The sequence below is a fragment of the Mustela nivalis genome (assembly GCF_964662115.1).
Source record: "Mustela nivalis genome assembly, chromosome: 4".
Lineage (NCBI taxonomy): Eukaryota > Metazoa > Chordata > Mammalia > Carnivora > Mustelidae > Mustela > Mustela nivalis.
This window is the reverse complement of record NC_139023.1, coordinates 66,157,122-66,179,795: the sequence shown is the minus strand read 5'-3', so window position 1 is coordinate 66,179,795 and position 22,674 is coordinate 66,157,122. Positions and strand designations below refer to the sequence as shown.

The window sequence follows — 22,674 nt, the reverse complement described above, 5'->3', positions numbered from 1 at the left end:
ATCAGTGTCCTCAGGAAGAAGCAAGTATAGTCGTGAAACAAGAACTGGGTGCTATCAAGAAGGAACATTTACTACAAAGAACTCTTGGAAATTCGGAAGAATATGGTCATGGTGATTGAAGACTCAGTGGAAGAGCTAGGAGCTAGGGTCAAGGAAATCTTGCATAATGTAAAGCAAACAGTTGAAGAAAAGAGGAAAGTGGGAGAGAACTAGTCTAGGAGGTAAAGCATCTGCCTTCAGCTCAGGCTGTGATCCTGGGGTCCTGGGATCGAGCCCCACATTGGGCTCCCTGCTCAGCAGGGAGTCTGCTTCTTCTACTCCCTCTGCCCTTCCCCTTACTTGTGCGCACTCTCTCTCTCTCTCTTTCTCTTAAATAAATAAATTAAATATTTTAAAAAGATGAAACCTGGGATGCCTGGGTGGCTCAGTTGGTTGAGCAGCTGCCATCAGCTCGGGTCATGATCCCAGCATCCTGGGATCGAGTACCGCATCGGGCTCCTTGCTCGGCGGGGAGCCTGCTTCTCCCTCTGCCTCTGCCTGCCATTCTGTCCGCCTGTGCTTGCTCTCTATCCCTCTCTCTCTGACAAATAAATAAATAAAATCTTAAAAACAAAAAAAGATGAAACCTGAATTTCCAGATCAAAAGGACCTACAAACACTCCAATCCAAGCATGAGTGTGGATGGACACAGAAGCCACATCAAAGGGGAATTTGAGAGCGCCAGAGACAAGGAGATCTTCCAAGCATCTGGACAGAAATAGTAGATACTGTACGAACAACAGGGTTCAGAATGGCTTCAGACTTCTCAACAGCAAAGCTTGCCGCTGGAAGACAATGGATAAAAGTTTATATTCCAGGGGTGCCTGGTTGGCTCAGTGGGTTAAAGCCTCTGCCTTCGGCTCAGGTCGTGATCCTAGGGTCCTGGGATCGAGCCCCGCATTGGGCTCTCTGCTCAGCGGGAGGCCTGCCTCTTCTCTCTCTCTCTCTCTGCCTGCCTCTCTGTCAAATAAATGAGTAAAATTTTTTTTTTTTTAGATTTTATTCATTTATTTGACAGACAGAGATCACAAGTAGGCAGAAAGGCAGGCAGAGAGAGAGAGGAGGAAGCAAGCTCCCTGCTGAGCAGAGAGCCCGATACGGGACTCGATCCCTCCTGGGATCACGACCCGAGCCGAAGGCAGAGGCTTTAACCCACTGAGCCACCCAGCCGCCCCTAAATAAATAAAATATTTTTTTAAAAAGGTTGTATTGCAATGTTAAATGCTTTCTAAGCCAGACATTAAGTCAACCAGACTATTAATCAAAAGAGAGGGTAGAAGAAAGATATTTTCTGTTAACCTTAAAAATCAAAGTTCTCTTATTGGCAAAAATGGGGTTTATTTGGGACCCACGAGCTACAGCAAAACTATACGCAAGTCCAACAAGCAAAGGAGGGGAACCTTCTTTTCTGGAGAAGGAGGAGGAGGAGGACGTTGGGGAGAGGCTGTTTCCAACAAAAACCCATTGGGGGATAAGGGTTTCTTATCGAATGAGTTGCAAGACAGCCAGTGTGTAGGAGGCTGTGGTGTCCATCTTTCCTTGTTGGGGCCTGTCATCGCGGATTCCAGGCTGCCGAGGACACTTCTGTTCGAGATCTGTAATTGAGAGTTCCTCCTATAATTGATATAATAATATAATTGACATAATAATTCACCTTTTGGAAAGCTAAGTCCCCAAAAAGCTTCTGTCCCAGCCTCCTTTCACAGGAAGCTACTTGGACGTGTGCCCCACCAAACAGAGGAAGTCAGGGGACGGAGGAAGCAGGGGATCCTCAGAAAAGAAGATGAAAGAAATGTCAGGGTGCTGGGGCAGACCCTAGCTGAGAAAAGAGAGTCTATTTTGAGTGGAGAGAAGCTGTGATACACCAGGACATCTTGGAGGAGAGGTGGACATTTGACAGAATTTAGAGTTGAATTAGTTATGAGAAATTCAGCCACATGAGAAATGGTGACATTAGGTTCAGGGAAGCAAGAAGTAGAGCAAGAGAGGAAAAGCGATTGAGACACATCATGGGACTCAGAAAGGCACAGTGTTTATGTGCTAAGGACTGTCGACCTGAACAAAATGATGGAGTCATGATATCAGAGTCAGGAAGTGGTGATAACGGCGTGTTACTTGGGAATAAAGAAGTGAAACCAAAAGAATGAGCTAAAAGTTGCCATGGAAAATGAGGGGTGGGGGACGGTTGTGTTTTGTAGGAGGCTTGTAAAAACGACGTCATTCTCTAAATTACACGCACCTCTAACTCCGGTAATGGGTTGACACTAAATTTAAAACACACGCTCAAATGGGCTGCATGGCCAGTCTCATTGAGCCGGTGAACTGGCAGAATGTGAACGTGGGCCTCGAGATCAGCTCATTTTCGTGCGGCCCTAGGAAGGGCCTCCTTATAGTAAGTAAATACATGAACAGGTAGCCACAAAATGCTCTTAGATATTAGGGTGCCAAGGAAGGGTTTGAGCTCAGTCAATAAGAAAATGCCATCTCATTGTTCCTGTTGGTATTTATTCATTATTGATGAGGTAAAACGTGTTTAAAGTTGTGTTAATGGTAACACACAGTTCCCATTTTTTTTTAAAGAGTTTATTTATTTATTGGACAGAGAAAGAGACATCACAAGTAGAGCAGCAGGCAGAGAGACAGGGGGAAGCAGGCTCCCCACTGAAGAGAAAGCCCCGTGCGGGGCTTGATCCCAGGACCCTGAGACCATGACAAGAGCTGAAGGCAGAGGCTTTAACCCACTGAGCCACCCAGGCACCCCCATAGTTCCCATTTTTAACTAAAGGTAGAAACCTGTAAATAAAGCGTAAAAATGCTTTTTATATTCACCCCTCCTGGTGCACTCCTCTTACACGTCTTCTTTCCCAGCTAGTGGTTTTCCTTCCAATTTTATTTATGGAGTTTCTCACATTCACCTTTTGGGGGTCACTTTTATGCTGCCATATCTGCTGGTTCTTCCCTTGGTCCTCAGAAGCTGGTCATTTCGCCTTTCTGTTGTGCCTGGAGAGCCCTTCTCATATAATCACCAACATTCTGTTTTTTTTTTTGTTTTGTTTTTTTTTTTTTTTTTTAAAGATTTTATTTATTTATTTGACAGAGAGAAATCACAAGTAGATGGAGAGGCAGGCAGAGAGAGAGAGGGAAGCAGGCTCTCCGCTGAGCAGAGAGCCCGATGCGGGACTCGATCCCAGGACTCTGAGATCATGACCTGAGCCGAAGGCAGCGGCTTAACCCACTGAGCCACCCAGGCGCCCACCAACATTCTGTTTGCACAGTTTGTCTGTCCTTCTTTCTTTCTCTCTCTCTCTCTCCTCTCTCCCCACTTCCTTCCTTCCTTTCTTCCTTCCTTCTTCCATTTATTTATTTATTTATTTATTTATCTCTTTCTTCTCCCTTCCTCCCTTCCTTCCACATTTTAAGTCTTTGATCTGGGTGAAACTTATTTTGTTCTAAGATGGGAGGTAGGATCTCTTTCTATGTCTAATGTTAGTCAGGCATTCCAACCCTGTCTGCGAATGAGTTGAGATAAACGCAGGTGACTTTCCCTTAATTTCTGGCAGTATGAAACCAGGAAATAAACAGCAACCTTGTATCACTGTTCTGTGAGAGCCTTGCTCAGACTCTGCAACCAGAGTTGGTTGTGGAGAAGCTCCACTTCTCAGAGCCCTGGTTTTCGCCTCAGAACATGGGGTTCCCTGCCATGTCATGGTGGCTGCAGGATAGATTGGGGTAAGGGATATGAGAGGCGCTTGGGGCAGGCCATGGGTGCCCCTGCCTGGGCCTAGTTCAGCCACACCCCAGTGAGCCCCCTCCTCATGCACCTCCTGTCCCTCCCTGTGAGATGGAAGCCTCTTTGTTCTTGGAGTCCTTGGACTTGCCACCCCTCTCACAGCCAGTTCTGGGCTGGGCGCTGCTCCCAAGTCCACTGTGGGTGGGCCATGTCCATCCTTTCCCGGTCCCACCTTCCAAGGTTGGAAGGAAAGGCAAATTGGGCAGGGGGCTCAGAAGCAGCAAAGGGGACTGGCTGGGGACTGAGCCCGGGGCTGAGGGGTTCCGCCTCAGCCTGGGTGGGAATTTGAACACGGGAGGGCACCATGAGGCCAGTTCGACAGATTGGCCGGGGTTGGCACGTTTGGAGGGATGGTACCCAGACCAGCATCTGGGAGCCATAGAGCTGTCAGCCTATGATGGGGGTGGGACATGAGAGTGGGAGTGGAAGCCAAAGCCTGCTCTCAAGGATGGGTGAGTGGAAGGGGGAAAGGAGTAGGCCCCTGGGCAGGCGGCAGCAGGCCCGGTGAGACTCTCCCAGAGCCTGTGAGAGGCCCAGCTGGGCAGGAAAGAAGCCCTGGGAGCCTGGGGGAGCGACTCTCTCATTCTCCCTTGCTGAGGCCCTCCCAGCTCACCCTCATTCCTCCTGTGGCTGTTGGAGGAAGGCTTCATGGTCCCACCTCATCCCAGTGTCCACTGCTGGCAGGAGGGCTGGGTGTCCCCTGACCCTGGCAGGTTGATACGTGGGGCTTACTGGGGGCTCCAGGAGGCCATCCCATCCTGAGGGCCACAGCTTCCCCTTCCTAAGCCTCATGGGCTTCCCCTTCCAGACCCCGGGGCCTTCCTGGAGGTCACGTGGGCCCCGGGGGTACAGCAGCTTCTGAGTGGGGAGGCTGAAGAGGAGGATGGAGAAGGTTCCGTGTATACAAACACCCATCTCCCCCGCAACTTGAAGGCCCCCGGAAGTGGGACCCAGAATAGAAAGGGCCCCTTTCAAGTTCCAAATTGGGCTCCGGGGGCTGAGAGTAGGTCTGGTTGGATCTAAAAATAGAAGCAAGAGTGTGTGCGTGGGCCCTATGGCCTCTACCATAAGGTTGGTGTCTTAAAATAGAACTTCCTAGTGGGGCCAGTTTCACACTGTTACTCTATGGGGAAAATTTGCCAAAATAAACCCCTTGGAAGGCAGAGATACTGGCTGGCCTGGGCTTGGCAGAGGCTGCTGGAGGCAGGCCACTTGGGGAGGGAAGGTAAACAGGCAGGGAGGGCTCACAGGCCCATGATACCCCTTTCCTTCTGCCCTCCAGGTCCCCACACAACCCCTGCTTCCAGCAAAGGCAAGAAACACCCCCGCCTCCCACCCAGGGCAAGGCAGGGTGAGGAGCATGGGGGCCAGGCCAGAGGTTCAGAAATGACCTGCCTGGCCTGTCCCCATTGCCAGGGCAACTACTGGAAATGAGTCCCCTGGAAGGGGTACCTCCAGAGCCCGGCATCCGGCACCCCCTCCCAGCATTACACCCTCTCCCTCGCCTGCTGGGCTGCATGGCCAGGGGCTCTGCCCTGGGTGGCTCCAAATGCCTCCCCCCGAGGGAAAGGCCTAGGGGAATGTGGTGGGCACTTGTTGCCCACTGTTCCCAACTGAGAGGCGGGCTGCCAGAGGGTACTGGGGTGCAACCAGTGGCCTTGGCCCAGCCCAGGAGCAAGTCTCCTAAGATGTCCTGAGTCCCCTTTTCTCCCCACAGCCAGCCTGGTGAGGCAGTGCTTATTATGACCATAGGGCCACCCCTGGGGCTGGGCTTGGTGAGGAAGATGATGCTTCCAGGGTCCTCTATATACGGGCACCCTGGTGGCCAGTGCTGCCTTCCTGCCCCTTCCTGTTGCCCCTTGAGGCCTTTGTTCATACATCAACCACTTACTGAGCATCTACTCTGTGCCACAGAGGCACCACGGCCCTGGAGAAGCAGTGGTGAGTCAAACGAGCATGATCATGACCTTATAAGATGACACTCCAGAGGGGGCCAACCACAATCAATGCAAATATACAGGGGTTTAGGGGAAGAGGAAGAAAAAGATACATATATATTTTTACACATAAGGGTTCAGAGGAAGACAGGAAGGGAGTATGAAGATGGTGGGCAGCTCTAAAAAGAGAGATGAGGAGAGAACTGTCTAAGAAAGTGAGAATAAGACAGAGACCAAGGGAAGTAAGGTGGTGAGCCACACAGAAATCTAGAGGAAGAATCATCTAGGAAAGAACAGCAAGTGCAAAGACCCTGGGATGGGAATGTGCCTGGTGTGTTGGAGGCTCAACCGTCTCCACCCCAGACTCCCTCCCCAGCATCAGGAAGACCAGTGTGGTCCCTGGTGGTGGTGGGGGGGTGGGTGGAGAGGCAGGCACTGGGGAGAGAGAAGCTCAGAGAGAGAAAAGAAGGGTTGTAGTGGCAGGGCCCAGGTGAGAACTCGGGCATTTGCTCTAGGAGGTTCCAGAGTGAAGAGGTAACATGAACTACCTGGCATGGTGACTGAATCCCTCTGCTGTGACACCAGATACTGTGAGGCAAGGACAGGGACAGGAGACCAGGTGAGAGAGAGTGGTACGGTGAGGGTTCTAGACAGGATTCTAGGCAGACAGGTAAGTACAGAGTTAGAGGACGAGAGGCAAGAAGAACAAGGCCATCGGAAATGATCCAGCTGATGGGGCCTCTCTGCCATCTGTCACCCGGGAATGTGGCCTCTGAAACCAGCCCCTACCCCGACCAGCACTATTGTCATGCTCTGGCCAGAGGCACAGATGACAGGCTTTTCTCCACTCTGTTCCCAATCTATCCCTGGTCGGAGGTCACTCACAGTTGACACGAGGGCGTCTGTTCCTTTCTGCAATCTGCAAGAGTGGGGCTTTCCTTGTGTCACTCTGGGGTCGCCCGGGCCCAGCTGAAGGCTGGCACTTGGTCTGCAGAACCATCAGAAAGCTCATGGGTCTGGCCACGAGGCAGTGAGCCCCCCTATCAGGAGCTCCAGCCCAGCTGGGCCTTGCACTGAGCCTCCTTCACAGGGAGCCCTGTTCCAAGAGCAGGGTGACCGGGTGGGGTGCTGATGGTGGCTGACCCAGCCCCTTCCAAAGCACTTCTGTGGGCTGGGAGGGGCAGAATTCCAGAATCTCTGGGGTTTAGGTGGAGAGCCAGACTTAACAGTGGGTCGGTGGAGCCCTAGATGAGGGGGGGTGGTGAGGGGAGGCGCTGGGCAGGCAGGGAGACTCTCTATCAGCCCTGGGGGCTGAAGGGCTGGGCTGCCAGGCTCCTTGCTTATGCTTATTCCTATTCTCTGTCGAACTTCTGCCAACCCTCCAGCAGATGGCCCCCACCCTCATTTCACAGATAGAGAAACTGAGGCCCTGCTGACTAATGGCTTTCCCTCCTCTGGCCACCCTTTCCCTAATTTGGCCCCTTCCTCTCCAGTGGTTCTGTCTTCATCCTGGTCTCCTCCTGGAGGACATGCGCCTCTCCCCCATGCCTGGGTTCAGGGTCTGGCCACTTGGTTTTCTGGCCTCTCACACTCCCCCCGCTCTCCTGGGTAACTTTGCTAATCCCGAGTGTGTCTCATCAGTGGGCACGTGAGCTGTTGCTGCGAGGTCTCCCCTTTCTGGGGCCCGGGACCCATTGTCAGGCAGCTTTGTCTGGGACAGGAGGACAGTGATCTGCCTGAGCTCTGTCCAGCTAGAGCTGGGCACCCCCTTTGCCTGGCTATGTCTCCGTAAGGCCTCAGGGACCTCAGCCTCAGCATGACCTAAACCCAGGCCCTGGATGTCCCCATCCTTGCCTCGTTCAGAGCAGCCAGTCCAGCCATTTCTACCTGCTGGACTCTGGCCTCTCATGCCCAGCCCAAAATAGAGGGGCAGACCTTAGCCTCCCATCTGGGTAAGGCCCAGCTTCTGTGGGGCTGGCCTTCTGCTCTCCCTGATATGGTTTTGGAACATAGGTGAGGTTTGGTGGGGTGAGATCTGGAGCCCACGACCAAGAGAGAATTCTTGAGATGTCTTTGGTGCAAAATGGTGGTTTTATTAAAGCACAAGACAGGATTGATGGGCAGAAAGAGCTGTTGTCCCCGTGTCTTGAGGAGCACTGAAGGAGTTGGGGGAAGTAAGGAAAAGGGAAGTTTCAAGAGAACTTCCATTGGCTAAAGCAGACTGACCTATAAGATACTTACAAGATACCCAAGGCTTTGCCCTCCTTGAGTTAAGGTTGTTTCCCCCTCTAGCAAGGAATTAACATTAAAATAGACAGGAGATCTGCTGGAAGACTGTCACACAGGTCCCACCCAGGAATGGGGGTGGGGGAAGGTCGCAGGGGTCAGCTTCTGCATTGTCCTCAGCCAGCCTTCTGTTCCCAGGTAGATCCTGTCCTTCCTCTGCTCACAGCTTCCTAGGCTCTGGGGCCAGGATCCAGCCCCATTCCTCACAGGGATGAACATTGCCTCCTGCTCCTCACACCCTAAGCCGTGGGCCCCTTCCCCAGAAGCCTCCACTCACCTACAAGCTTGCAGGCCTTGCTCCTTCTCCCTAGAGCATCTCCACTCTCTCTCCACAGCTCACCTTACCTACTAGGCCCTTATGGTTCCCAGGGTGGGGTAGGGGAGCTATTTCCTCTCTGAAAGGCCCTTCCCCTATGACACCTGCCAAGACCCCTTCCCCCACTAAGCCCTGCCCCTTAAACAGGATCATCTGGGTCTAAAACTGGACTGTAATACCCCCTTCCTTCTTCAGGTATGGGGAAGGGCCTTGTTGGTTGGGAGCTTCCCGGGAGGCAAAGTGAAAGGACCCTGTTTCCTGGGCCTCAGAGTGTTGCAGCCAGACCCCTGGGCCATGGGACTCCAGACCTGCTCAGAGGACTGTGTCTCAGTCTGGAAGCAGCTGAAGGGCGAGGTTCCTAGGGTTCAGTTCCCAGCAAGCCATCCTCTGCCAGGAAGGGTTCAATCTGTGCCCCTGTCTCGCACCTCGCGATCAGAATCAGACACATGAGTCAGGGGTGGGATCAAGGGAAGGGAAGCGCCACCTCCTTCCTGCCGGATCAAGATCTCGGTGCTGGGGGAGGGCAGCGCCAGCTGCAGTAGGGCCAAGGGTATAGCGGGAGGGTCGGGCCCAAGATCAGAAACGCTACTCATTCATTCACTCGCTTCACTCGCCTGCATTTACTGAGCACCTACTGTGTGCTCTGCACGGACGGTGTGCCCACGCCCGAAGTGACCGCCTACCTGCTCCACCCCGCGAGCGGGATGGGGAAAGAAGGGGGGGTCCTCGCACCGCAAGGTCCCAAGCCCCGCCCCGCCGCGACCTCCGGCCGCGGAGCAGCAGATGGGAGCTTGACCCGGAGCCTGGGGAGGCAGGGCCAGGTTGGCGGGGCGGGGCGGGGCGGGGCGGGGCGGAGCCAGGCCGACGGGGCGGACTCCGGCGGCGGGAGCAGCCTGGCTGCGGGCCCCGCGGGCGGGAGCGCCTGGCGGCGGAGCCGCGAGCCGCCGCGGAGACGTAGGGCTCGCGGGCCAGGAGCAGAGCCTCGCGGGTAAGGCCCGGGCGGGGTGCGATGGCGTCTTCCGGACTGGCTGGGGTCCCCGGGGCCAGCGTCCTCGGTACCGCTGCCCGGGGAAGCGTGTGGGTTCGGGGCAGCGCTCGGTGTACCCCGCAGGCCTAGGGGTGGAGGGCGGTTGCGTCGGGTCTGTCCCGCGTCCCTCTTGTCTTTCGGCCCCCGCCCTCCACCCCCGCTTCCTTAGGCCCCTGGGGCTCGCGGGCTGAGAGCCTCCCACCTCCGTGCGACCCACAGGACGGGGTCTCTGAGGGCTCAGAGGGGAGAGGTTCCTCCCACCTCCTCCTGGTAATCCAAACTTTCCTTCCTTCAGCGCTCAACATAGGTAGGAGGACAGCTACCTGCCTGTAGGAGCTGATTCACACTGAAGTGTGAGTGACTGATAGCCCCGCGGCCCTGGGGGAGTCTGCGAGTGTTATTTGGGGGAGCAGTGAGTGTCAGAGAGTCAGAGGGGAGGGCAGAGTGGATGGGAGAGTTTGGGATTGGGGACAGCCTCTGGCATGTGGGCTGGGTCCCTCCCAGCAGCCCAGCTCTTTCCTGCCGCCCTGGGCCTTGCTTCCCCTGGTGAGTGGTACTGACAGTGTGTTTCCTCTGAGAGTGCTGAGGGACAGAGTCCTGCTGCCATGTGTCTGCCTGGAGCTTGCCCTCTCTGCCACCCTCTGACCACGAGTGCCTCACCTCCTCTCTGCCTTCATTTGTTCATCTGCTGAGGCTGGTGATGTCTGTGCCGGTGGCCAGATGGCCACACTGAGGAAAATGTCCCTGAAGTGGCCCTGGCCCTGGCCTGGGCTCTCTGTGGGACCGTTCGGGTGCCCGAGGGCGTGACACACACGTGACCTTGCTCAGGAAGTGTGTAGCCAGTCCCTGGCACAAAGGGGGCTCTGGGGATGTTCCTTGCAGTGATGGCGATGATGATGAAATGGGTAGAACTTTTTCTCAATGGTCAGAGGTCCAAGGGGACATGGCAAATCCTGAAGTGGGAGCAGGATTCCTGGTTCGTGTCCAGCTCAGCACTGACTCTGTGTGACCCTGGATCAGTCCCCTGTCCTCTCTGGACCAGGGTCTCCAAAAGCAGAGGAGGGGGGCTGGGATCCATCTCCTCCTGGAATCCCTTGCCACTGTGTCCTCTACCCAGGACACCCACGCAGGGGGCCCCTGGGAGCCGGGGCTCCTCTCCAGATGGGCCAGGGGGCCAGGATGGTGGCCCTGGGGGTGTAAAGACTGCCGAATTCCCCTCCCTACTCCCACTTCCCTGGCTCTGGGTCCCATACTGGAGTACACCCAGGGCAGAGGGAGCAGGAGGAAGGGTGGAGAGATGGTCTAGGCCAGTCCCTGTCAGCTCTCTGGGAAGAGGAGTGATGATGGGGTCCTGGCTGTTTCAGGGAGCCCCTCAGGCCTGCAGAGTCACGGAAGAGCCCACCAAGGAGGCTGGCCTGGGACAGACAGAAGGTGAGTGGGGATGCAAACCTGCTTTGGCTCTTCTTGCTCACATGGACAGAGGGAAGCAAGGTGCTGAGTTAGGCCTTGCTATGTGTCCGCTGATATGGATGCAGGCAGGCATGCGGCCCTACAGAGTGGGGGACTGAGGAAACAGAGAGGTGCTGTGGCCCAGCTTGGTCACAGAGGGGCTAGGTTCTGCGTTTGAAGTTGGCCGCCCCCACTCACCAGCTGTATGATCTTGGCTAGGACATCTCTCGCTGCTAAGTCTTGGTTTCCTTATCTGTAACCTGTGGTAGTGAGCCTCCACCCTTTGGGGGGGTGATGAATATCCAAAGGTCTGGTGACAGCTGGGCCACCTCCGCTCGGGAGTTGGGGGGGTGCTGGCACAGAGTCCTGCATCAAAGGGCCAGCTCCTAGTCCCCGCCCTCTAGGGTCTTGTGGCAAAGGCCTGAGTCTGTCCGGAGTGGTCAGGGTTGGGAACCGCTTGGGTACTCCTGGCTTCTGTTCTTAAAACTCTGTGGTGAGATGTCCAGGCTTGGGGACCTAAGTCAGTTCCAGGCACAGGTGGTCCTTAAATAACCCCAGGTAGTGGGGCCTGCCTGGGCAGCCTGGCTGAGCAGCCTGGCTGGGGGAGGTGGGCTGCGGGTGTCCTGGCAAAACAGGGTTTGCAGTCAGGAGGAAGGCTGCTTTCTTAGCCACGGTGACCGCCATGGATGCAGGGACAGACTGCGCCAGAGGCCAGCAATGAAGAGGGTGGCAGACCAGTTTAACCAGAGTGGCCTGGTGTGCGTCGGGTAAGGTGAGGACATGAGTGGGGCAATGGGGGCAGTGGGTGAAAGGGCAGAGGGGCCAGCGAGGCAGGGGGAGGGGCTCTCAGAATGCCCAAGTCCTCCCCCAGGGTTGGTGGCCTCTGTCCAGAAGGCCTCACCGGTATCTCAGTGGCCCTGCCCAGGCATTCACTGGCTGTAGGCCCCCTACGTCCCAGGGGTGGTGGGGAAAACATTCTGGTCTCTATGTAACCTCAGGAGGGCGTGCTTGGCTTTGCTGCCCCAACTCCTCCTCCGCACCCCCTGCAGGCCCATGTGTGGGAGGACAGACAGGGGGTTGCCAGACAGATGGATGGACTTGCTTCTCAGCCTCCTTCAGGAATCATCCTTCCTTCCTGATCCTCAGGTGGTGGGAGCCACTGGCTCGGGGTCACACTGAAGGCTTTGGCCTTGGGCGCCAGGCTCTACCAGCTGCCCCTGAACTCTAGGAGCCATACAAGTGCAAGGCCAGGCCCGACTGGCTCTCCTTGGGGAGGGCCCTCACTGTGCTTGAGGTGACAAAGGTCTCCCCCTTCCATCTCCCCAGGCACCAGAGATTCTGAGGTTCCTGCCCTGAGGCCACCTGAATGGTCAGCCCATTCTGGAACCTGCTGGCAGGACTGGTGTTTCCTTTACCCCTGGTTCAGGGTCCAGTGCAGACTGACCCTTGGCCCACATGGGCTGGGTCTGCTCGGTTCCAGCACTCTTTGCTGGCTGGTCTCCTAGAACGATACAAGCTTGCTTGGTTGCCTGGGGCAGTGTCCTGGGGTGGTCAGTGGGGCCTGGGGAGCTGGCATGGCACCCTTGTGGTATCCGCACTCCTGTCCCCTGCAGCCACACTCCAATTCTGAGAAGTGCCCTCTGTTTCCTTGTGAATCAGATGTTTATTGTGCGCTTACCGAGCCCAGGGTGGGGATGGCCTGCTGCCAAGCAGGCCTGTTCCAGGCCACTGGGTGGGGTGTGGGTGCCTGCCTGCTGGAGCCTGCAGAGGGAGTGAGGTCCCACCCCAGGGTCGGTAGAACTGATGCCTGACAGCCCCGGGCAGAGGTGTGTGTGCGGTGATGGTGTGAGCTCCCCCGGGTTGGGGGCTGAGCTGCCCGGCAGGCTTCTGGGAGGAGGAGGGTGCTTCTTAGGGCTGGCAGAGATCAGGAAGCAGAGGGGAGCCTCCTTTCCTGCACAGAAGCGGCCTCTGATTATCTCTAGGCTTTAGTTCCCTCCTTGTGAAACCAGTGCTAATGGCTGGCATCCTTGGGAAAAGCACAGGAGATGCTGGCCAGGAGCCCTCCCTATGGGGCCCCATGGAGGCTGTGCCCCCAGGCCTAGCGGACCCTGTGCCAGTTGGATCCTGCAGCTCCATTTTGAGGATATCCTTCCTTCAGCCTTGGCTGAAACGATGTTGTAATCCAGCATCCCTGCTCGTAGGCTCAGAGGGCCATGTGTCCTCACACCTCACACTGCCCTTGGAGCCCCACCCACTGCCCTGAGCTCTGGGAAGAGCCAGTTAAGCCCCTAGCTCTCACGGTTAGCTGTTCCCAGCAAAGCAGGGAAAGGTTAGAGGGTGACCTTGGGGCCCCAAATGCCAGGATGAGGCCTTGCTTTGGCCCCACACACCACTTGGGGCTCTGACCAGGGGCCTGGGCCTTGGCCACCCTTTGCCAGCTCCTGCCTTTGGAGCAGAGCTGGATGCCTTTCAGAACGGACTGCCTCCCAGCCCTCTGCCAGGTGCTCTGGGTACCAGGCCGGGGCTCAGCGTGGGCCTCTGGAGTATACAGACCCACAGGTTGGAGGGCAAGACTCACAGGCAGACAGACGCCACAGGGAGCAGCTCAGCCCTTGGCCCGCTTAGCCCTTGGCCCACCCTGCCCTTCCCCCACCCCCTGCCACGCAGTCTATTACCTCTCTGCCCCCACCATGCAGCTGTGAACTCTCAAAGGACAGGGCCACGTCTGAATGCTAAGGCCCACATAGACCTGGCCCAGAGGAGGGTGAGGGTGCACGTGGGCCCTCCCAGCGGGAAGTCCTACTTCGGAATATCCAGAGACTCCCAAAGGCCTGAAACACCACAGGCAGGTGGCACCGGGCAGGGCCGGGCCCTCTTTGAACTTGGCTTGTTAAGACCTGCCCACATTTAACTGTCTGCTCAGTGTCTGAGACAAATGCACTCCATCATCTTGGAAGTCCTCGGCCACTCAGCATGGCTGGAGTCGCCAATCAGATAATCATGTTTGTTGTGCCACAGCCTTGCTGAAAGGTTCCCGTTATAATCCTGCAGCCCAGCTAGCCAGCCTGCCTCGCTGTGGGGTCCCGATGCTCCTAGTGGCTCCAGCATAGGACAGATGGGAGACTGGGATGGAGCGTCCTTGGGGCTCCACTGGAAATGTGGCTTGCCTTCCTGGAGGCGTATGTTAGGGCCAAGATTGGAGCCAGCCTGGGCTCCCCAGACCTGTAGGCCGTTGTGGGAACCTGGTCTTTGGGCCCAGGGAGCCAGTCCCCAAGATGGGGCCCGACAGGGTTGGATGGCTGTCCATAGGAGGGCGGTGAGGAAGGACCCGGAAGCACAGAGCAGACAGGTGTGAGGAGGACAGCCATGTGTCAGAGCGGGAGGGAGGTGTGGCAGGAAACTCAGTGCCTACCTTGCCTCCTGAAGAACGTCCCTCCCTCACCCAGCTCCTTCCTCTCCTTCTAGTTGGGGCCAGAAAGGGATAAGCAGTTGGTGCTGACTCCCTGGGTTTCCGGATGGCTGGGCAGACACAGCACTGGAAGCCAGGCTCTAGCACGCAGGTCAGCGGTCAGCTAAGTGGACAGAGGGGCTGCGTCTCCTACCCCTCAGCCTAGGATGGGACATAGCTTCCTGCTGCCATCACGGTCAGGCCTAAATCCTCCAGGAATGCAGGGTGGCCGCTTGGTCCTGGGCAGGACGCTTGGTAGTGACCTGGCTGAGAGGGGGCCTCAGGGCCCCCACCGGCGGTGTCAGACCACCAAGGCCTCCTGCTGAGGCGCCCAGCTCTTCTCAGAGCTGACAATGCTGGGCCTAGAGGCACAGGCTACAGCTGTCGGCACCCTGCCCAAAACCCTATCCCAGGACCTTATCTGTGTCGGGGGTCCACACAGCCCTCTTCCCCTTTGCCTCCCCTCTTCTCCCAAGTCCTGCTCAGAGAGGAAATGCTCCTCTGGGAGGCCTTACAGCAACACTGCTGCCTGGTGTGGGCCAGGGCTGGGGTCCCCAGTGTGGCTCCTTGCCACACCGAGCTAAGGGGGGTCCTTCTGGCAGGGGTCTGTCTCTGGTCTGGTGATGGGGCACAGGGAGTCCCAGGCTGGGAGCAGCCCCCCCGTGCTGCCCACTGGGGCCTCAGCTCCAGGGATCCACAATGGAGTGAGGAATGGAGTCTGCCATCTCTGAGACCTGACCCAGTCAGGGGTCCTGGGAACTTGGTCTCAGAAGCTTTGCCCCCCGGGGCAGGGACTCTCTGAGACCAGTCTTCCCATTTTCCTGAGACTATGACCAGAGGGTACAAAGTTGTGGTCATTGGGAGCTGTGCCCACCGCGGGCAGGAAGCTGCTTGAGAAGGAAGAGGGTTGAGAAAGAGATGCCCCTCCCATGCTGAGCTTCCCCACAGCTGGGCACTGTGGGGCCACTCTTTGGGGGCTGGGTCTTGGGAAGCCCAAGCCGTGGCCTCCGAGTTGAGCCGTGCACCCCTCAGAGACCTGCATGGAGCCCTCCGGAGTGCCTGGTCCCCTGGTCCTGGCCCTGCTAGTGGGCAACACCCACGATTGGCATGGGAGGTGCCATGGGGGGCATCCATGAGGTGGGAGAGCAGGAAGGGGACAGGAGGGGCCAGGCCAAGGGTCCCACACAGTATCACAGTATTGGTGTGCAAGCTCTAAAGGAGAGGCCTGGAGAAGGCAGAGGGAATGCAGAGGTCAGGCCCCGAGGCTTGGGAGGGTTGAGAGCAAAGCTTGGTTTCTTTTTTTTTTTTTTTAATTTTATTTATTTATTTGTCAGAGAGAGAGAGAGAGCACGCCCGCACGCGCGTGAGCGAGAGAGCTAGTAATGTCAGACAGAGAGGCAGGCAGAGGCAGAGGGAGAAGCAGGCTCCCTGCCGAGCAAGTAGCCCAATGTGGGACTCCATCCCAGAATGCTGGGATCATGACCTGAGCTGAAGGCAGCTGCTTAACCCACTGAGCCACTCAGGCGTCCCAGGGCTTGGTTTCTATTTTCAAAGCTCACTGGAGTCTGGAGACCCTCCCACAGACCCCCAGCTCCCTGCAGCCATGGCTATGAGGAAGCGTGTGTGTGTGGGGGGGGATTAGACCTGCAGGAGGGCTAGGTGTGTGGTGGGGATAGGGGTCCGCTGACCCCCTGCTGAGGGACCCCTGGGGCTGCGGGTGAGGCTGAGGGACCCCTAGGGCTGTGGGTGAAGCCTGGGGTAGCCCTGGGGCCTGGGGTACTGACCACACCCCACCCCCACCCCAGTCTTCTTTGCCAGCCTTTCTGGCCCACAGTGGTGTGAGCCCATGGCTGTCTCCCTAGGGAAAGGGAGGGTGTTCCTGTAGCACTCGGCCCCCCTGCTGTACCCCCTTCCCCCTCAGGGCAGGCTGCCCCAGCCTCGTGGCAGCTTTTCTGCCAGGAGGAGGCCTTGGGTGCTGGCACGCGACAGCCTGGTTCCTGCTCTGCTGACGAGTGGAAGCCTCCGTGCCTGAGTGCTAAAGCAGAGTGTCCGCTCTGTCCACCGCGAGGGGCAGGGCGAGGCACGCACTTGGCCTGTGGGGATCTGGTGAAGCTTTCCAAGGCTCTTGGACAGGAGGTAGGATGCGGAGGAGGCAGGCAGCCTGGGAGAGCTCTGGCTCTGGGCTCATACGGGTCTGGGTGCCTGGCTGGAGCCTTCCATGCCTCAGGAAGGACCTGGCCCTGGGCAGCAGCGGGGTGAGCTCCCACCTGAGACCCTCTTTTCTAGACCTGCTGGCTCTGAGAACCCCCAGCCTGACTGTGGGGCATCAGGGAGTGCCTTGGGGTGATCTGAGCTGGGACTGAAGACCAGGCAGGAGTTTGTCAGGTAGAGATGATAGAGGAAGTAAGGGAAGGCTGAGGTGTGCAGTGTGGTGGAGCACCAGCTGGGTAAGGACCTTGAACTTGACCCTGACTATAGTCACCTTTGAGAACCTGCCCTCTGCTGTGGCTGGGACACGGACTCAGAGCCAGAAGGGGGAATGGGAGGGTGTGCCTGGGGTACAGGATCTCACAGGACAACTGGCCTTGGAAAGGGGACAGTGTGGAGGACAGCAGGATGGCTGGGTGGAGATCCCCCCGATGGAGGCCTAGATCGCACTGGTCAGGGGAGACTGGGGACGGACCCCTTTTCCCGCCAACCTGGGGCCCTCGCCAGAACTTTTCCTCCCTGGGCCTCTGAACAATGGGGCAGTGTGAGGGCGCCTGGGAACAGTCCCGTTCCCTTGTGGGCCTGCGCTGAGGGGCGGACAGGAGCCAGCAGCCGTGAGTCATCTTATCCAGCACCCGGCCCCGGGGTTCCCAAGGCAGAGGAGGAACATGCTGCTCTCAGTTCCTCTGCTGGGGGGTGGGGGGGTAGGGATGGGGCTGGCCTGATCCTCCTTCCCTCTTTTGCCCCTCTCTCTTTCCTCTTCCTGTGCCCTCTCTCCAGCTCCCTCCCTTCTGGTCTGTCCCTGTCTCCCTGTCTCTGTTCAGGAGCCCAGGCCTGGGAGTGGCTGCAGCCTGTCTCCGCACCCCCCGCCCCCGGCCCTGTCCAGGACAGCCTGGGCTGGTGGGGGGGGGGCTTGCCTGTCACCACGGTGCCCCCCTCTCTGTGGGCAACCCGAGGAGGTAGCTAGTGAGTGGGCAAGACCCCGCCCAGGTGGGACACCTCCTGAGGCCACTGAGTAAAATGTGACCAAAAGCAGAAGAAAGTGCAGTAAGATAAAGAACTCAGTCAAAACTAATCAATAGTGTCAAAGACAAAAGTGATCTGAAAACAGCTTAAAAACATTAGCATTCAGGATAAAAGGGTAACAGCAAGTGGATTAAAACAGAAGATCTCACTGGGAAAGGCTGCAAAGAGCAGGAGAAGGGAAGGTACTTTCCTGTGGACCCCGGGGCTGGGTTCTGGCCTGGGGCAGGGGGAGCGAGAGGCCAGAACCCCATTGGACTGATGGTGAACTGGGGTTCCTGGTGAAGGAGGGCTCCAGGGACCCACAGTGGTCAAATCCCCAGTCAGAGGATCCAGATTGGGGGCTACACCACCTGCCTCCCTGGGCTCTGGTGTTCTTTGCCCTGACCCAGGAACCCTGCCCCATTGAAGGGTAAAGGGCTGAGGAGTGCCATGGTTTCCTCCTGTGTGGCAGGAAAGATACTAATGAGATGGGTAGTAGGACAGATGGCAGAGAAGCCGAGGCCGCTGACTGCTGCAGGGTCTCAGCTGTGTCCCTGGTGGCCTAGCCCTAGATGCCTTGGCAAGTGGCTGCCATTGTGGAGGGCTGGTGCAGCTGCCTTGGCCTGGGCCGGGCACACAGCAGGGGTCTGTAGGGTGTGCGCATCATGGCTGACCTCTGGCTCCTGTGAGGAACAGTGGGGCTAGATCTCTCTGGCCACCTCCTCTACTCCCTTCCAACCCTAGCATAAGCTTCACAGCCTCCGTATCCCCAGTGTTCCCTTGTCATCTTGCCCTGGTGCTGAGATCGGGGCTAAGCTGAGACCCAGTGCTGGGCCTAGTGCCTATGTTAGGGTCCCTGTGAGCCGTCTTCTTTGGTCCTCAGGGTGCCATTAGCATCCAGTCCATTTGGGGAATGAGGAAGCGAGGCTTAAGGTGTGAAGTGACTTATACCAAGTCCCCAGTGCAGATAAATGAAGCCAGGACTGGAGCCTAGGCCTGAATAGGACCCTGGCCTGGATGGTCTCCCTGGGGGCACGTCTGTAATCTCATCCACACCCAGCTGAGCGGGTGGCCCTGATAAACAACTCTGCAATGAGCCTGCTTTTGTTCGTTCTGTGTGAAGGTGCATGCCTCCTCCTACCTCAACCCCAGGCCCTTTGCACAAGTTGCTTCCTGTCTGTGACACCCTCCATGTGATTTCCTTGCTTGGCTTCTTCATGTGGAAGATTGCTTCTGGGACTCGCGGGCTGATGTGTCACTGTGTCTGGGTGGAATGCTTGTCACAGGAACATGAGTCACAAGTGGCTGCCTCCCTAGCAGTTGGGAGCCCCGGATGGAGGGTGAGTCCAGCTTGGTCCCTGGGGTGAAGGGTGCAGTGTTTACTGGCAGGGGTACCCTGACTGTTTCCCTCTGCCCCAGTACCAGAAGAACTTGGGGGCTGGGGTAATGGTATGTAGAGGAGGGACCAGACCTTGTGACTGCCACCCAGCCCAGCCCAGCCCAGTGATGGACAACAAGGCAATCCTCTGGATCTTCCTGCTGTGTTTTCTTAGCTTCCAGTGGGGTTCCTTCATGGCTCTGTAGGAGACCCTCTTTCTAATGGAGATACTATTCCCGGAATACCTAACTGCCTTCATTGGAACCTCTGCTGGAGTGTGGACCTGTCTGTCTACACAGCCCTAGCACAGAGTGCCTGGCCTCAGCCCTGCTTGCACTTCTTAGCCCGGCAGCTCTCGGGACAGCCCCGTTCCCTGTGGAGACTCTGAGGCCTCGGGCTCTTCTTTTTACCAGACCTCGTTCTGAGGTGAGCTCCAGACCCCTTCCCCTGTGGGAACTAGCAGTGGTGAGCAGGGCTGAGGGTGGGAGCTTGTGGCTGGTGTCTCCTGGCTGGGCTCCCCTCGGCCTTGGACGTGAGTTGAAAACAAGCAGACTCGGAGCTTTCAAGGACAGGTCTCACAAGGACCTGCACCCCACATCTGTCCCAGCCTGTGTCCTGCAGCCTGCCCAGAGCCCTGATACCGCCTAGAGCCCCAGCTCTCTTCCAGTTGCCCTCTAGGCTGGTACATTTTCTGCTCGGTGGGACCCACTGTCCTTCCTGAGAGGAGGCTCTGGGGCTCCTGGTCCTCTGTCCCCTTAGGGCTAGCCTGGGCAGGAAGTGCCAGGCTGTGTGGTGTGGGTGCCACGGGCAGCACCAGCTGGATGGCCACAATGAGTCTGGCTTAGCCTCTACTTCCTCACGAGGGGGAGCAGGGCAGTGTGTACCCTTGAGCAGCTGGGGACCGAGTGGGCCTGGAGCTGACGCATCGGTGCTGGGTGGACATTCCAGGCCCTTGTCCTGGCCCCTTGACTTGGTCTTCTGTAACAAGAGGAGACTACAGGAAGGAAAGCATCCCAGCCTTAATGACCCCCTGCCTTGGCTTCAGCAGTTGGGGTGTCTGTCCCCACAGGATGTGCATGTGGAGGAGGTGTCCCCAGGAGATTCCGTTCCTAAGGAGGCCAGCCTGGGGCTGGGAGCAGGAGCCAGGCCCTGTCTGGCTAGGGAGGCAGGCTAGCTTCCAGCACCAGAACCATCTTCTGGAGCCTTCTCCGCCCCGCAGCAGGACTTCTTACTTAGTGTAGAGAGTCAGTGTGGCATGACCTGAGCACCGTGGCCCAGGAAGGCCAGAGGTGGAGCACGCTAGCTTTGGGGAAGTCTTACTCTCTGTTGGTTCCTCATCTGGCCAGAGGTTAGCTTGTGTCTGACCTCAGAGGAGATGATCTCTGTTTCCGTGTCTCCTGACAAAGGTGCTCTGCAGGTCTCCTGGCCGACCACATCCCCTTGACCCCTGGGAGGGCAGCGGTGGCACTGGGCAGCCTTACCTGCCTCAGCATGGCCCAGCGGGTTCTCAGGGTGTGAGGGGGCATGGTCTGACCCCATGTCTGCCTTGTCAGGGATGGGCACCAGTTTGGGAGAAGTCCCTTTGGGAGGGGTCCAGGCCCTGTTTGGTGGGTGCCAAAACCCCCATACTGGGCATCTGTCATGTAGCCAGAGGCCCCCTGGCGTGCTTGAGACAAGACGAAGGGTTTAATTCAGCAGATGAGCGCTTGAACTAGGTGCCATGAAGACTCAGGGGCCCGTAGCCAGTCAGGGTGGGTTTTCAGGCATTCATACAGAGAGACCACCTCCCCCCCGCCCCCCTACCCGCCCCGCCTGCTTTGTGCCAGGCACCTCACAGGAGATGAACACACGGAGGGGCTGTCCTTGCCAGCTGCTGGAGAGAGAGATGAAGGGAGGGGCAGTCTCTCCTGGGCACTGGGCAGGGGTCCCACTGTAGCTGGAGGCCTGAGAGAGAGAGAGAAAGAGTGTGTGTGTGTGTGTGTGTGTGTGTGTGTGTGCGCTCCCACCACTACAGGAGTGCAGCTGGGAATGGGGCCGGAGGTGGGCAAGGAGTCTGGAGTGCTCAAGGATCCAGACCCGTTGGGGTGGGGTGGGGAGGTGTCACCCAGCTCTAGGAGGATGGCTAGACAGAATGCTCCCCTTTCCAGCATGACCATGCTGACGGAGTTGCCAGCAAAAGGCCAGTGACCAGAGGCCCCTGGAGTGTCCCTCCTCACCAGCCATGCCAGGTGGTCCTTGGGACAACACTGCACCAGAGCCATGAGCCCCACTCCTCAGAGGAGGAAGCGGAGGCTCAAAGTGGGCCACAAGTTTCGGAGTCCCTAGGGACACCTGTATGGTCTCTGCGATGCTCTCCGGCCTCCCCGGGGTTGCCGGGCAGCCCAGGATCCCCTGGTGTGGGCAGGACTGAGGGCCTGTCTTGGGGGTAGCACTTCTGGGACAAGGCTGATGAGAGGCAGGCAGCCTCTTCGGGCAGCAGGCTGGGAACTTGGCGGGAACAGGGGGGGTAGCGGGGAGATGGAGCCCACACATCAGTGCTCTGGAGAATTTTTTCTCAAGTGATTAAAAGGTGCAAACTTGTCTATGTTTTGATGAACTGAAGTGTGAATCCTGACCCGCCTCTGCAGGCTCTCAGTCTGAGGCAGGAGTGTGGCTTTGGCCAGAGACAACGCCAATTAGCACTTCCCCCAGACCCAGCCTGCCCCTCACTGTGCCCACCATGCCCGCTGCCCAGCTTGGGAATGTTGGCAGGAGGCAGAGGGTCTTCTGTGGGGACACAGCTTGGGCGCCAAGCGTCCCAGAGCAGAAATCCCAGCCCTGCCCCTAGCTTGGCCCAGAAACCCAGCGCCCATGTGGGCAGCTGGGCACGGGGCCTCTTTCTGTCCTTCCCTTCATTTCCTTTGCCCTTGGACACACGAGTGGCTGGGCTGCTTCCTGCCTCTACCTTGGGTAGCCCTGAGAAACTCCTGGGACCTTCTAGACCTGAGCACACCACTGTCTTTCTGGGGACACTGGCAGGCTCCGATTGGTGACTTGCTCTGCATTCCACAGTCGTCGGTCTTGAACACCGGCTGCTTGCCAGCCGGTGGTCATCTCCCCAAGGAGAGGTCCTGGGCATAGGTGGGCCTTGGCTGTAGCCTACCCTGGACATTGGTTCTTGTCCAGGGTCCAGTTAGCTCTGGGTCACAGTTCTTCGCTGTAGCTCTGAGGAACTGTCTAGGCATGTGCTAGTTAGACCATGTCAGGGCGATGGCCCTGTGAGTAGACGTGACTTTGAACCTATTGGTCCATCCATCTGTTTTTTGGGCCTGCCGTGGGCCAGGCACCAACCTGGCTCTGGGGATGTGGTGGGAGCCAGGCTGATGGGGAGGGCTGGGGACATCCGTGGGAGGGCATAAGGCTATGCCACTGACGTGGAGGTTTCAAAGGGTGTGCTGTTCTAGGTGGTTCTGTTTTCAAAGGATGAGGGAGCATTAGTCTGCGAGTGGAAGAGATTGCACATACTGGGAATGGGGCATGAAGGTACAAAGGCCAGGGGCAGGAAGCAGGGCTGGACCCCAAGTACTTGGACTTGTGCCAAGGAAGGGCTGGGCCGGGGTGTGGGCCAGAGGCTGAGGCAGGAGTGGACTTAGCAAATCTCATGGGTGGGAGCTGGAGGTGGCATCCAATCCTGTGCTTGGGAAGGGTGGGGGTGTTGGGGGGAGTCCGGCCTGGAGGAGGGCAACCAGCTGGATGCCCAAGACGAGGTGGGGGGCGGGGGTGGAGGGGACTCTTCCCAGACTGGGTCTCTC

The 22,674-nt window shown here is 57.5% G+C and overlaps 1 protein-coding gene across 5 annotated transcripts in view; it reads left to right on the top strand.

The window, feature by feature from the left end:
* The first annotated feature begins 9,221 nt into the window (after window positions 1-9,221).
* Window positions 9,222-22,674, top strand: part of SH3BP2 (SH3 domain binding protein 2) — a 36,812-nt gene continuing 23,359 nt past the window's right edge. Inside the window, exons 1-4 of one of the 5 annotated variants that reach the window (XM_082727100.1) lie at window positions 9,240-9,356; window positions 10,760-10,830; window positions 15,673-15,825; window positions 19,090-19,309. The gene's annotated coding sequence lies outside the window, so the exon portion shown is untranslated. Of the gene's footprint in view, window positions 9,357-10,759; window positions 10,831-15,672; window positions 15,826-16,284; window positions 16,429-18,736; window positions 19,009-19,089; window positions 19,310-22,674 lie in introns of those variants that run through there. The other 4 variants (XM_082727103.1, XM_082727101.1, XM_082727099.1 and 1 more) reach the window with 4 other exon arrangements.